The sequence below is a fragment of the Salmo salar genome, chromosome 03 (assembly GCF_965601325.2).
Source record: "Salmo salar chromosome 03, fSalSal1, whole genome shotgun sequence".
In the NCBI taxonomy this organism is placed as follows: Eukaryota; Metazoa; Chordata; class Actinopteri; order Salmoniformes; family Salmonidae; genus Salmo; species Salmo salar.
Window position 1 is genome coordinate 41,044,512 of NC_138293.1, and position 13,946 is coordinate 41,058,457.

Sequence of the window (13,946 nt, forward strand, 5' to 3'; positions counted from 1 at the left end):
AAAACTGTGAAAAATAGAAAATAGAGGGAAAACAATGGGAAAACCGCTGGTAGGCTTGACGAACAAAACGAACTGGCAACAGACAAACAGAGAACACAGGTATAAATACACTGGGGATAATGGGGAAGATGGGTGACACCTGGAGGGGGGTGTAGACAAGCACAAAAACAGAGGAAACAGATCAGGGTGTGACAAAGAGATGCTTAGTAAGGACAGATTTGCCTAAGAAAAAAGCAACACATTTTATGTCTCTCATTCCTGATGGCAATTTCTCCTGTCACAACTGAGTCCACTGTTATGCCATGATCAGAGGGATCTCTCTTATCCATCCCCATTTGGGTGAGAGGATAAAGGTTTGAGGTAGTTTAACATGTAACACGAAATATGTTGTGTATCTACTTAAGTGTTCCCGTTACTGTTATTGTGTGGGTAAGACCAAACGTGAATTTAAGACAAGGATATGTGAGCGTACGAGCTCCATTCACAACCATGATGAAAAATCACCTGTTGCCAGGCATTTCAATAGCCATAATCATGAACTAAGTGCCTTATGTTACATGGGTATTCAAATGGTGAAGGCGCCACGTAGGGGAGGACATGGGGATGGATAGACCGCTTGGGCACTCTTGCCCCAGCAGGCCTTAATGAGGAATATCATTCTTCTAGATTTTTGTAGTAGGTTATAAATAGACTAAACATTTAGGTAATGCCATCATAATGTATTTGTATTGTGTGTCTATAGATCTTTATTTGATTTTCATGTTTCCCCCACAGCTCCCTGTAACGGTTGTCGTCGGGAATGGAGGACCAAAACGCAGCAGGAGTGTGGATGCTCATCTTGTATTTATTTTTAAATAAAGTGAACACCAAAATAACAAAACGAAAAACGCATGAACAACAAAACAGTCTTGTCAGGCTCACACAGGCAAAACAAGAAACAATCTCCCACAACACTACACCAAACAATTACCCATATATAGGACTCTCAAATCAGAGGCAACGAGAAAGCACCTGCCTCCAATTGAGAGTCCAACCCCCCATTAACCTACACAGAAATACAAAACATAGAACATAAACCAAAACCCGGAAATAATAAATCAAACACCCTACTACAAAAATCACCACCCCGAACCACATAAACAAAATACCCTCTGCCACGTCCTGACCAAACTACAATAACAAACAACCCTTATACTGGTCAGGACGTGACAGTAGCCCCCCTAAAGGTGCAGACCCCGGATGCAACTCATAAAAAAAAATCCCCCTAAACTAAAGGGAGGGAAGGGAGGGTGGCTGTGCTACACCCCCCCCCCCCCCCCCCCCCCCCCTCCCCAACTGTACAGGAGGTAACACGCACCTCAGGGCTGGTGCGGGGAGCAGGAACAGGCCGAGTCGGACTGGGTTGATGCACTGGAAGCCTGATGCGTGGTGCTGGTACTGGAGGTATCAGCCTGGGAACACGCACCTCAGGGCTAGTGCGGGGAGCGGGAACAGGCCGAGTCGGACTGAGTTGACGCACTGGAAGCCTGATGCGTGGTGCTGGTACTGGAGGTATCAGCCTGGGAACACGCACCTCAGGGCTGGTGCGGGGAGCAGGAACAGGCCGAGTCGGACTGGGTTGACGCACTGGAAGCCTGATGCGTGGTGCTGGTACTGGAGGTATCAGCCTGGGAACACGCACCTCAGGGCTAGTGCGGGGAGCGGGAACAGGCCGAGTCGGACTGAGTTGACGCACTGGAAGCCTGATGCGTGGTGCTGGTACTGGAGGTATCAGCCTGGGAACACGCACCTCAGGGCTGGTGCGGGGAGCAGGAACAGGCCGAGTCGGACTGGGTTGACGCACTGGAAGCCTGATGCATGGTGCTGGTACTGGAGGTATCAGCCTGGGAACACGCACCTCAGGGCTAGTGCGGGGAGCGGGAACAGGACGAGTCGGACTGGGCTGACGCACTGGACCGTAGAGGCTTACTGGCGGTCTCGAGCGCAGAACTGGCATCGCTCTTACCCACTGATGCCCACTTCCCCCTGGCAAATGCGGGGCGCTGGTATTGTGCGTACCGGCCTAAAAATACTTGGCCTCACCACAGTACCCATTACCCCGAAGCACGGGACCTGTCCAGTCACTGGTTGCCCAGAAAAGGTACGGGGATTTGGCCTGGGGCTCAAACCTCACCCAGCCAAACTACCCGTGTGCCCCCCCCAAAATAATTATTTGGGCTGCCTCTCGGGCTTAAACGCCAGTCGTGTTCCCCTGTAGCGTTCCCTGTCTTCGCTCCACTTCCTCCATGGACCTTCTCCGGCCATAATCTCATCCCACGTCCACTTCTCACGATCGTCCCTCCGTTGCTCCTTCCTCCGCTGCTTGGTCCTTATTTGGTGGGAGATTCTGTAACGGTTGTCGTCGGGAATGGAGGACCAAAACGCAGCAGGAGTGTGGATGCTCATCTTGTATTTATTTTTAAATAAAGTGAACACCAAAATAACAAAACGAAAAACACACAAACAACAAAACAGTCGTGTCAGGCTCACACAGGCTAAACAAGAAACAATCTACCACAATACCCTCTGCAAATAACCCTTATACTGGTCAGGACGTGACACTCCCTCTGCAGGGATCTCTTGATTTGGGAATTTATAATTATTTCCACCTGTGTGGTATTGTTGTTGTGAGTCATCTCCAAAATATTGTTCTTTTTTTAAACAAGTCATAGAAAGTTGGTTGCAATTTCAGTTTAATCCACCTGAAAAGACAGAACAAATAATACAACAAATATTGTGGTTAAAATCAAATATACAAATTGATGAAAAAAAAGGTATAATCTTTGTAAATTGTATCATAAATAGGACTGGTGGAGTTGTCACACATGTAGCTAACAGAGACATATGGAAATGTCTGCTCTACCCCAAATTACAACCAACTAATTGCAGCATTACCACAAAAATGGCAGAGGAAAGAGAAAAAGTAAAAACCTTGCCAGTTGGCCCTGCATTAAAGACCAAAATTGGTTAAAGAAAATTGTGATAAATAAAATATATACCAGTTTCATTTAAGGACCAAAAATATTTGCTCTTCGATGTACCGATTCCATGGCACATGGTTTATGAATTGACACGCAAAACAACGCTGGATTCAAAACTTTAAATTGTTCAATTTAAATGATTGTACAAAATTCTTGCAACTAATTTAATGTTATATATATGGGGGATACAATCTTCCCAGCTCTGCAGATTTTGCTGCGAGGAGGCAGAGTCATTATATCATTTATTTTGGTTCTGTCCACATGTAGCTCGTTTTTGGTTGGCTGAAGAATTGCTAACGCTGCAGATAGCAATACTGTGTGATTTGAAAAGCCATAGTCAATCGATCAATAATACAATAACTATTTTAGCAAAAATGTTTATCTTTAATTTAAAATCTGTAGAAACTATGAGAATAGAAAGTTTCAGTGCTTTTGTGAAGCATCACAGCACAGTTGAAAAATACATGGCAAATAGAAATCCAATTTGGATAGTGAGATAGATGGGAGGGGTTGAATGGAGCTGAAGGGTGGGACTAGTAACACTAGTAACCACTCTGACATCAATGCAAATGTAATCGAAAATCTAATCAAACACTTCATGAGAATGTTGCGCAACATTTCTGTATGCTTTGCAATTGCGCGAGAAAACAGAGTGATGGCCTCTACTAAAAATGATGAAGGATGTTAACAAAGTCTCTGGGTTAAGAAGAGACAGAGGGTAAAGGATTCCCTTACCCTACATTATCTCTTTCTCCATCTTTTCCTATCCTTACTTATTCTCCCTATCTCCATCGGCCAGGAGTTCATGGACATTTCTGGGTCGTAATGGGAAGTGTTTACCAGAGCAGATCCATAGCGTACAGCACAGTCTAGGCCAGCTGCTCACACATCACAACGCAGCAGTAATATCCTAATAATCATCTCTAAAATAACTTACCTCATCTCCTCACTCCTCAGAGCTAGAGGAATTTAGCTCATACAGATGTAGGATCCTAATTTGAGCCAGTTTGCTAAAGCAGGAAAATAATCCTCCAGCAACAGGAAGTGTCAATTATTATGTGGATTATAATTCATTGATCTTTTTTGTAGGGGTTGATATGTTTTACTTTAGGGCAAATCAGGTCTGACATTTTTAAGTGGAAATTACTAACTTTAGAAGCCTTTTTAAACGTTGAATACACTACAAGTTTGCAGGAACATTTTAATCAACCCAAGAGTGATCAAATTAAGATCCTACATTTGTACATACTGTACGCTGTGAGATGGGATGGAAGGTGAAACTTCAGGGAAGAATGCTTGGGTTTAAGAACTGAACATTGAGCAAATGTCAGAACCAGGTAATTTATGTGACTCAGTGCTGTGTTAGCCCACTGAGCTAAAGCCTAATTGTAAGCCCTGGATTTCACGACTGGGAATACAGATATGCATCTATTGGTTGCAGATACCTTAACAAAAAGTGGTGTGGATCAGAAAACAAGTCAGTATCAGGTGTGTCCACTATTTGCCTCATGCAGCGCAATACATCTCCTTTGCAGGCTGTTGATTCTGCAGTGTGGAATGTTGTCCCACTCCTCTTCAATGGCTGTGCAAAGTTGCAGGATATTGGCTGGAACTGGAGCACGCTGTTGTACACGTCTATCCAGAGCATCCCAAACATGCTCAATGGGTGACATGTCTGGTGAGTATACAGGCCACGGAAGAACTGGGACATTTTCAGCTTCCAGCAATTGTGTACAGATCCTTGGAACATGGAGCCGTGCATTATCATACTGAAACATGCGGTGATGGCGGTGGATGAATGGCAAGACAATGGGCCTCAGGATCTTGTTACGGTATCTCTGTGCATTCAAATTGCCATCAATAAAATGCAATTGTGTTCGTTGTCTGTAGCTTATGCCTGCCCATACCATAACCCCACCGCCACCATGGGGCACTCTGTTCACAACGTTGACGTCAGCAAACCGCTTGCCCACACGACACCATACACATGGTCTGCGGCTGTGAGGCTGGTTGGACATACTGTCAAATTCTCTAAAATGACGTTTTAGGCAGCTTATGGTAGAGAAATGAACATTAAATTATGTGGCAACAGCTCTGGTGGATATTCCTGCAGTCAGCATTTCAATTGCACGCTCCCTCAAAACTTGAGACATCTGTGACGTGTTGTGTGACAAATCTGCACATTTTAGAGTGGAATTTTATTGTCCCCAGCATAAGGTGCACCTGTGTAATGATCATGCTGTTTAATCAGCGTCTTGATATGCCACACATGTCAGGTGGATGGATTACCTTGGCAAAGGAGAAATGCTCACTAACAGGGATGTAAACAAATGTGTGTACAACATTTTAGAGAAATAAGATTTTTGTGCATATGGAAAATTTCAGGGATCTTTTATTTCAGCTCATGAAACATGGGACCAACACTTTACATGTTGCATTTATATTTTTGTTCAGTGTAAAAACAAAGTAATTTAAATTCCAAAATAAACTCACTCAACCTGGCCATGAACAACTTATAGATTTTTCCATAAGAGAAACAAACCATGAAGACAGCACTAAGATCATTTGCACACATCTCATCAGTCCCCATCTGCCAGGAGGCTGTCCCCTGGTTCCAGTGTGTTGTGCAGAGTACCCTCCTCCCATTGGAGCTGTGTTTATTACAGTAACAGAACACTTGACCCTGTTCACCACCCCTTACAGATGTCCCACTCCACAGAAGCATTTAAAGGGATGTTTTACTATGGTGATTATGTAGGACCAGTATGTGTAATGTATCCTGGCTTTGGCTTTTCATGTTTGATCATTTCATAAGGATTTAGTGATTAAATGTCTTGGTTCATAATGACAAACAAATTCAATTTGTATAACTTTTATTGAGCTTCCTTCTTCCTTCAGGAGAGGCTGAATATGGTTTATCCGGTAGATACATTATTTTATGACGCATCATGAATAGGGGTTGTAAGTCATGATCATACATTGTGTAATGATATAGTCCTACTCATGCATAAGGTGATTTTTAACATTCGTTTTGATTGGGTTGCAAATGCGTTGTCTTTGTGCATATACTGCATTATGTATATGAATAAGAACGTCACTGTTATTGAACTGTGGACTGATTGGCAGTCCTTGGATGATGAGGTCAAAGGTCAGTTGGAGGGCAAAACCAGTTGAGTAGATAAAGAAAGATACATCAAGCATAAAGGGAATAGAGAGAGAGAGAGAGAATACTTAGTTGATGCAACGCTTTGTTACCTTGCACATTGCCACAAAGAGTCACTTACTGAAAGCTACATATATACATAAACAGAGGAGGACATGAACCCACCAAATTATTCCAGGGAGATCTATTGGTGCAGTCGGGTGAGAACTGTTTCCACAATGTAAAGATACATCAAGCATAAAGGGAAGAGAGAGAGAGAGAGTATACTTAGTTGATGCAACTCTTTGTTACCTTGCACATTGCCACAAAGAGTCACTTACTGAAAGCTACATATATACATAAACAGAGGAGGACATGAACCCACCAAATTATTCCAGGGAGATCTATTGGTGCAGTCGGGCGAGAACTGTTTCCACAATGTAAAGATACATCAAGCATAAAGGGAAGAGAGAGAGAGAGAGTATACTTAGTTGATGCAACTCTTTGTTACCTTGCACATTGCCACAAAGAGTCACTTACTGAAAGCTACATATATACATAAACAGAGGAGGACATGAACCCACCAAATTATTTCAGGGAGATCTATTGGTGCAGTCGGGTGAGAACTGTTTCCACAATGTAATACATGAGGTCATCATTATGCATGTTTCCAAGAACACAGCACATAGAATGCAGATGGTACTGAGAACTAACCATCCTGACCTAACTAGAGAGATTCTAGGGAGTAGGTAGGGAGAGGGGCAGTGTACCAATAAACCCTTCGCTAAGCCCGCCCCAGAATGTTGGACAACCAATCACAGCACTCCGGTGGATAGCAACTGTCGCTAACCAAGCTTGTGTCCAACGCCCCTTTGACAAGCTTAAGTTTCAAGCGCATGGAAGACAATAAGGGAACAGAGTTCTACATTTTTATTTTATAATTGTTTAAATTGCTAAATAATTGAACAGTTCTTCAGCGGTACTGTGACTGTGATTTATGAAATGCAGAGCCTACTGATTAAGTATTTTTCTAATCTGAAATTATACCTTTTTGCATTGTTTGCTAGCTGATTAACTAGCTCTTAGTCTCTTTCACCACTGCCGAACATGTGGCTAAAGCTAGCTAGCCAGACAGTTAATATAACTTGTTTTCTCTAAATGTATGTTAGCTAGCTAATACGTTTCAAGTTTTAATGTCACGTGCACAAGTACAGTGAAATGCATTTCTTGCAATCTCCAAACCCAAACATGTAGTAAGAAGTTGGCTAAATTATGAATAAAACTCATCTGCTGTCGACATCAGTATATACGATTTCAGAACCCTAGTCAGCTCTGAATGTGGTTAGTAGCCTTGAATGCATGCTGACAGTGCATTCAAAGCCATAGTGGCTAGGCACACAACAAACTTCCTTTTACCAGGATCCCATGAAGCAATTGGAATGATAGTCCACCACAACATACCTGAGTCTCCTGATCCACAGGGGGTAACCTGTGTTTCATTTTGTTGTGTGAGTTTGAGATATTATGAGGGGTTTCCTCCAGTAGTTTAAATAGGGAATTGAGCTTCCCGGGAAAATGTTGACCAAGGTAGCAACAGTAACCAAGGGTTCAGGGCTTACAACAGGGTCAATTAGTTCCAAAATAAACAAAGAGAGAGAGAAGTTGCTGTTAGGTGCCTTACAAAGCAAGGAGACTAGAAGGGGATGGATGGGGATACCAGTTAGTGACTAAATACACAAATTCCCCTCTGGAGGGAAACAGCCAGGGGGTGTAAAGTGAGAATGGTGATATAATTAATGGAAGTAGGCCAGCAGGACATCCGGGGACGCTGTAGAGGACTACCAACAAAGAGGAAAGGAAAGGGAAGGAATTACACTTCTGTACAAATCCCGGTAAAGCTATACACACAATGTATGTGTCTTTATACACATTATAAAACAGATTTATGAGAAATTATGCTGCAAGGAACAGTTCGTCGTAATTCAGTGCCCCTGTTATCATCTCCCTAGTCTCTCTCTCTCTTTCTGCTCCACCCTGGATCGCTGCACTCTGTGCGTCCTGAGAGGTCGGGTGGAGCTGGGTCAGGGAGGAAGGGAGGGGAGAGAGGAATGGTGGTAAAGGGGAAACACAGCAGGGTAGAAGAAGAGAAGGGAGAAATGAGAGAGAGAGAGAGAGAGAGAGAGAAAGAGAATGGTGGAAAAGGGATAGAGGGTAAAGAGGAGAGGGGAGATAGTTGGGAGAGAGAGAAAGCGAGAGAGACAGAGAAGGTGGGAGCTGTGCTGTAGCTGCTCCTGGGCCGCGCCAGAGGAGTGTGTCCTTGGGCTGCCCTCGTCTCTGACGCACGCATGAACAAACATACACATACACACATTCACTCGTTTCTTCACACACACGCACGCACACACGTGTTAGGAGGCTCCCAGACTCAGACACCTCATCAGTGATGCAGAGGAGCCCCTGTCTGCAGAGAGAGAGAGGGATAAAAAAAAAATGAGAGGTAGATCTTGTATCCAGGGCAGAGAGAGAAAAAAAGACCTCGTATGATTAATTGGGCTTGTGTTTGTTGCTTCTGTTTTGTAACAACAAATCAAAAGGTCCATACATCTGTTCAGGCATCTAAAGAACGTGGGTCCTTGTGGACCTATATATTTGTACTGTGGCGGTTATCTTCAAAAACATTTGTTTCACATGGATGGTCTTAAGTACAAACACCTACACTATTTGGCTAAATGTGCCCGTGTGTGTCTTCCACTGGTATTCATAAAAACTCATTTGGATACTGTTAGCCTGTATAGATAATCTCCCCCTCTCCATGCAGAAGTAGACTACATTATTTTCCTCGTGAAATAGCTGAAAAACACATTTTGTGAAGTGTGTATCATTGTCAGAATCAATCTTGTCAGGTATACCACGAATATGAACACACAAATCAATGAAGGGACATGACTCGTAAATATGCCAATGCGCTCATCTTTTTATTGCACAACACTGAATTGTTTGGTATGGGACGATTTAACAACATTGCCACTGATCGACAGACCAGCTTAATGAGAGACCAGAGCCTGGCTCTGTGTTCTGGATGAGCTGGAGGGCAGCTGTGTAACCTGTCCCAAAGACACCTTTAGGGCCTCCTACCCCTATGCACTTATGTTCATCTGAAAGTACTGGGTAGGTGGAAGTATTATGGTGGAAGTTCCATCAAGCCTATCAAAGGACAAGGTGGAGCTATTACCACATTGTGTAAACCTATCCACTCCTTGCAGATCTAGAGTACAGGAAGTACTTAGGAGTAGGGGTTTGGGGTCAGTTTGAGATTGGACAGTTAGATATCAGCTCAGACAGAGTACAGTATGGAGTTCAGTGAAGCGTTAAAGTACTTTAACCTTTACAGACCCAAACACAAGCTGGCTCTGCGACAACCTCTATAGGGGCGACAAACACTGAGTGACAATGATCTGAGAAATCAACCTTTTCAGTGCCAGAATAGGATACAACCCATAGTGGCTGAAATATAGTATCTACTTGAGTTCTGAGAACCTTTGTACTACAGCCACTGTTAGGAACACTGGCTACAGTGCAGTAGAATGTATTTTGTCCAAAATAAACAGCTTTTTTTCAGATGCCAACTCTCAGATTGCTAATGTGTCTGTGTCTGTTTTTGCTTGAGGCGGGCTAGCAGACCTAGCTTGGTGTTCTCAAGTGGGACCAACAGTGTAGAAGGAAAGGCACAGGTACACACAAACACACTCACACACATTATACAGAGAGTCCTGAAACAGAGAGAAGGCTTAGATAAGCAGGCTACGGTAACTACAACACTAAGGTATAATAATTGTCAGACTAGATGACGTTTTAAATCATTGTAGTTGGTACACAGCAATGTCTAGATTTGAAGGTCCCACGAGGAATTATTAACCAAACGTCTCCTTTAGGTTAGAAGCAAATGCATTGGCTTGTCAAACAGACAGACATAAAGACCATGATTCAAGCAGCTTTGCACTGCTGTTGGTCCCCTGGTCTTCAGATACACATTTTTGGGGTTAATTTTCAATTGAATGATTCTAGATTTTGAGTTCAGTTGTCCACACGAACTGTTTGTTGACTGAGGTGATATCTAGACTGCATAAACTTCACAAAAAGCCTGTTTGAGGTCACCCTCTCATTGTACAAAATGCTTTGGTGACACCAGATTGTAGTAAAAATGTGACAATGTGCCCCCACAACTCTGTGTATAACACACGTACAGTAGATGAGTACAGAGTACAACGCACATGGTGTTTGAATGCTCAAACCAACAAAAATGTGCAATTTTGTGTTTCCCAAATCAGGGAAAATGATATATACTGACATTGTAATTTTAATTCAGCAGTACTAGTCTTTAGCTAACATTTGTACATATATTGCAAGTTGAAAATAAAAACACATATTTGCATTTTTACAGGCACGTACATACCACAAAAATAGACTATGTGGAAACTAGATATATATACTAGGCACAAGGTATATACAGTCCATGTGCTTTGGGGCAAATGGTAAAAAACAACAACAAAAACAAACAAACAAAACAAACAAAGAAGACACTTTTCAAAACAGAAACAGAGAATACCCTGATTTGCTAAGACATTAATACCAAGACATTCAGTACCCTTAATATCTGGTACGGAAAAAAAATAGATTTTAAACTAAGATAATCGTCTTAATAATCGTCAGTCGATTTCAAGCATGCATGGGGAATCTGATTTTTATTCCATTGCAAGTCTCTTTTTTTAAATGGAGAACGAAGTAACAATAAATTTAAAATAACATTTGACTTAAAACCTGCAAAACAGTGGCTCATGCTTGATATAACTATATATATATATATATATAGCTCTCCTGCTATCTCTCTCAGAATGACCTTCTTGATCCTAATCAGTCAGGTTTCAAGACTGGGCATTCAACTGAGACTGCTCTTCTCTGTGTCACGGAGGCTCTCCGCACTGCTAAAGCTAACTCTCTCTCCTCTGCTCTCATCCTTCTAGACCTATCTGCTGCCTTTGATACTGTGAACCATCAGACCCTCCTCTCCACCCTCTCCGGGTTGGGCATCTCCGGCGCGGCCCACGCTTGGATTGCGTCCTACCTGACAGGTCGCTCCTACCAGGTGGCGTGGCGAGAATCTGTCTCCGCACCATGTGCTCTCACCACTGGTGTCCCCCAGGGCTCTGTTCTAGGCCCTCTCCTATTCTCGCTATACACCAAGTCACTTGGCTCTGTCATATCCTCACATGGTCTCTCCTATCATTGCTATGCAGACGACACACAATTAATCTTCTCCTTTCCCCCTTCTGATAACCAGGCGGCGAATCGCATCTCTGCATGTCTGTCAGACATATCAGTGTGGATGACGGATCACCACCTCAAGCTGAACCTCGGCAAGACGGAGCTGCTCTTCCTCCCGGGGAAGGACTGCCCGTTCCATGATCTCGCCATCACGGTTGACAACTCCCTTGTGTCCTCCTCCCAGAGTGCTAAGAACCTTGGCGTGATCCTGGACAACACCCTGTCGTTCTCCACTAACATCAAGGCGGTGACCCGATCCTGTAGGTTCATGCTCTACAACATTCGCAGAGTACGACCCTGCCTCACACAGGAAGCGGCGCAGGTCCTAATCCAGGCACTTGTCATCTCCCGTCTGGATTACTGCAACTCGCTGTTGGCTGGGCTCCCTGCCTGTGCCATTAAACCCCTACAACTCATCCAGAACGCCGCAGCCCGTCTGGTGTTCAACCTTCCCAAGTTCTCTCACGTCACCCCGCTCCTCCGCTCTCTCCACTGGCTTCCAGTTGAAGCTCGCATCCGCTACAAGACCATGGTGATTGCCTATGGAGCTGTGAAGGGAACGGCACCTCCATACCTTCAGGCTCTGATCAGGCCCTACACCCAAACAAGGGCACTGCGTTCATCCACCTCTGGCCTGCTGGCCCCCCTACCTCTGAGGAAGCACAGTTCCCGCTCAGCCCAGTCAAAACTGTTCGCTGCTCTGGCACCCCAATGGTGAAACAAGCTCCCTCACGACGCCAGGACAGCGGAGTCAATCACCACCTTCCGGAGACACCTGAAACCCCACCTCTTTAAGGAATACCTAGGATAGGATAAAGTAATCCTTCTAACCCCCCCCCCCTTAAAAGATTTAGATGCACTATTGTAAAGTGGTTGTTCCACTGGATATCATAAGGTGAATGCACCAATTTGTAAGTCGCTCTGGATAAGAGCGTCTGCTAAATGACTTAAATTTAAATGTAAATGTAAATATAACAGACGCCAGGGATTCAAGAAAAAGGTAACCAAATTCACTCAGGTGTCGTCATTCATTAATAAAACGTTACGCTGGATGCATGGGAACTCTTGCAATGAAACAGAGATGATATTGACTGAACAAAGCAGTGTTTCTTCTCTGTCTCTGTCCCTCTCTCTTTCACTGACTGTGGACACAATCCTTATAAATAATATCAGCACAGTCCTTATAGCAGCTTAATAGGGCAAACTCTGGTATTATCACATACAAGGATTAGGTAAGAGGACCAATTGATTGCACTGAAACATCAACATGTATTCACTCATTTGGACTTAACTCATTCAGAATTCTATTGGCATTTTGGCATGCATCTTTCTCAAACAACAAAACATTATATTAATATGTTGGGGACTATGATCTGACTTGACAGTTAAAAAATGATAGTCTTAAAGCATAAGGTTTTGAAATGTGGCTTAGAATGTACTGAAAATATAAGTAATAAACTTGTGAATAATACATATTGTTATCAAATGATCCAGAATGTATATGAAAATGAAGCCTGTACATACATTTGTGAAGCCCTTGGAAATTCACATTCACTATTATTTTCCATAGCTATTTTTTCAATATCTAAAATGGCCTCCTACACCAGTAAGTTAGGAGATCAAAACAAAAGCGTCAATAGGGCTTTGCTTAGAACTTCTGCATTCGATTTCAACATATAACTTATTAATTATACTATATCCTTTGTGTTTTGTGCAATTAATCAGAATTCAAGGCCTATTTGATGCAAATGAAAACAACTTAAATACAAGAACATAAACAAACTGTACCTACAACAAATAAATAGTAAACCAATCACGTATCATTAAAACGATATATCTTTCCGGAAAGGTAGCGAACCTGAGTGAAATGTCCATCATCATGATTTAACAGCTTTGCTCTCGATCGATAAAGTTCAAAGCTTCAAAAGCCAGTTTTTTACACATTGAGCCAGTTGCCAAATTTCTCCCAGATTTGTCCACAGACATTATTAGGTTATTTTTAATTTTTTTAATTTTTTGTTTAACCTTTATTTAACCAGATGTGATCATTCTAAGAGACTGAAGCAGTGATTTTCCCTTTGCTTAAAACGTCGTAATGTGACACAATGTGCTTAAATGCTGAACTCAACTTTGCTGTGTTGCTTTGAACCAAGGGGTTGGATCTCAGTGACAAACTGGAAATGATTTCAACTCTCTATGCTATAGTACAACCAATAAATAAAAAGTGTATTCTCTCATCATAGAACAGGGAACAGGGTAACATACAGAACACACCCAAACGAGAGAAGCATCAAACCTAAGAAACATCACACAAACACTCAGCGACACATACAGCAAAATCTCCCTTCGCATCATCACCCGTAATAATTTCGGTCCTTGTATTTACATGGCAGTTTATTTCTGATTAGCTGTCTTCCCCCTCATATGGCATACATTCAGCAAGAGAAGGCTTGAAGCACACC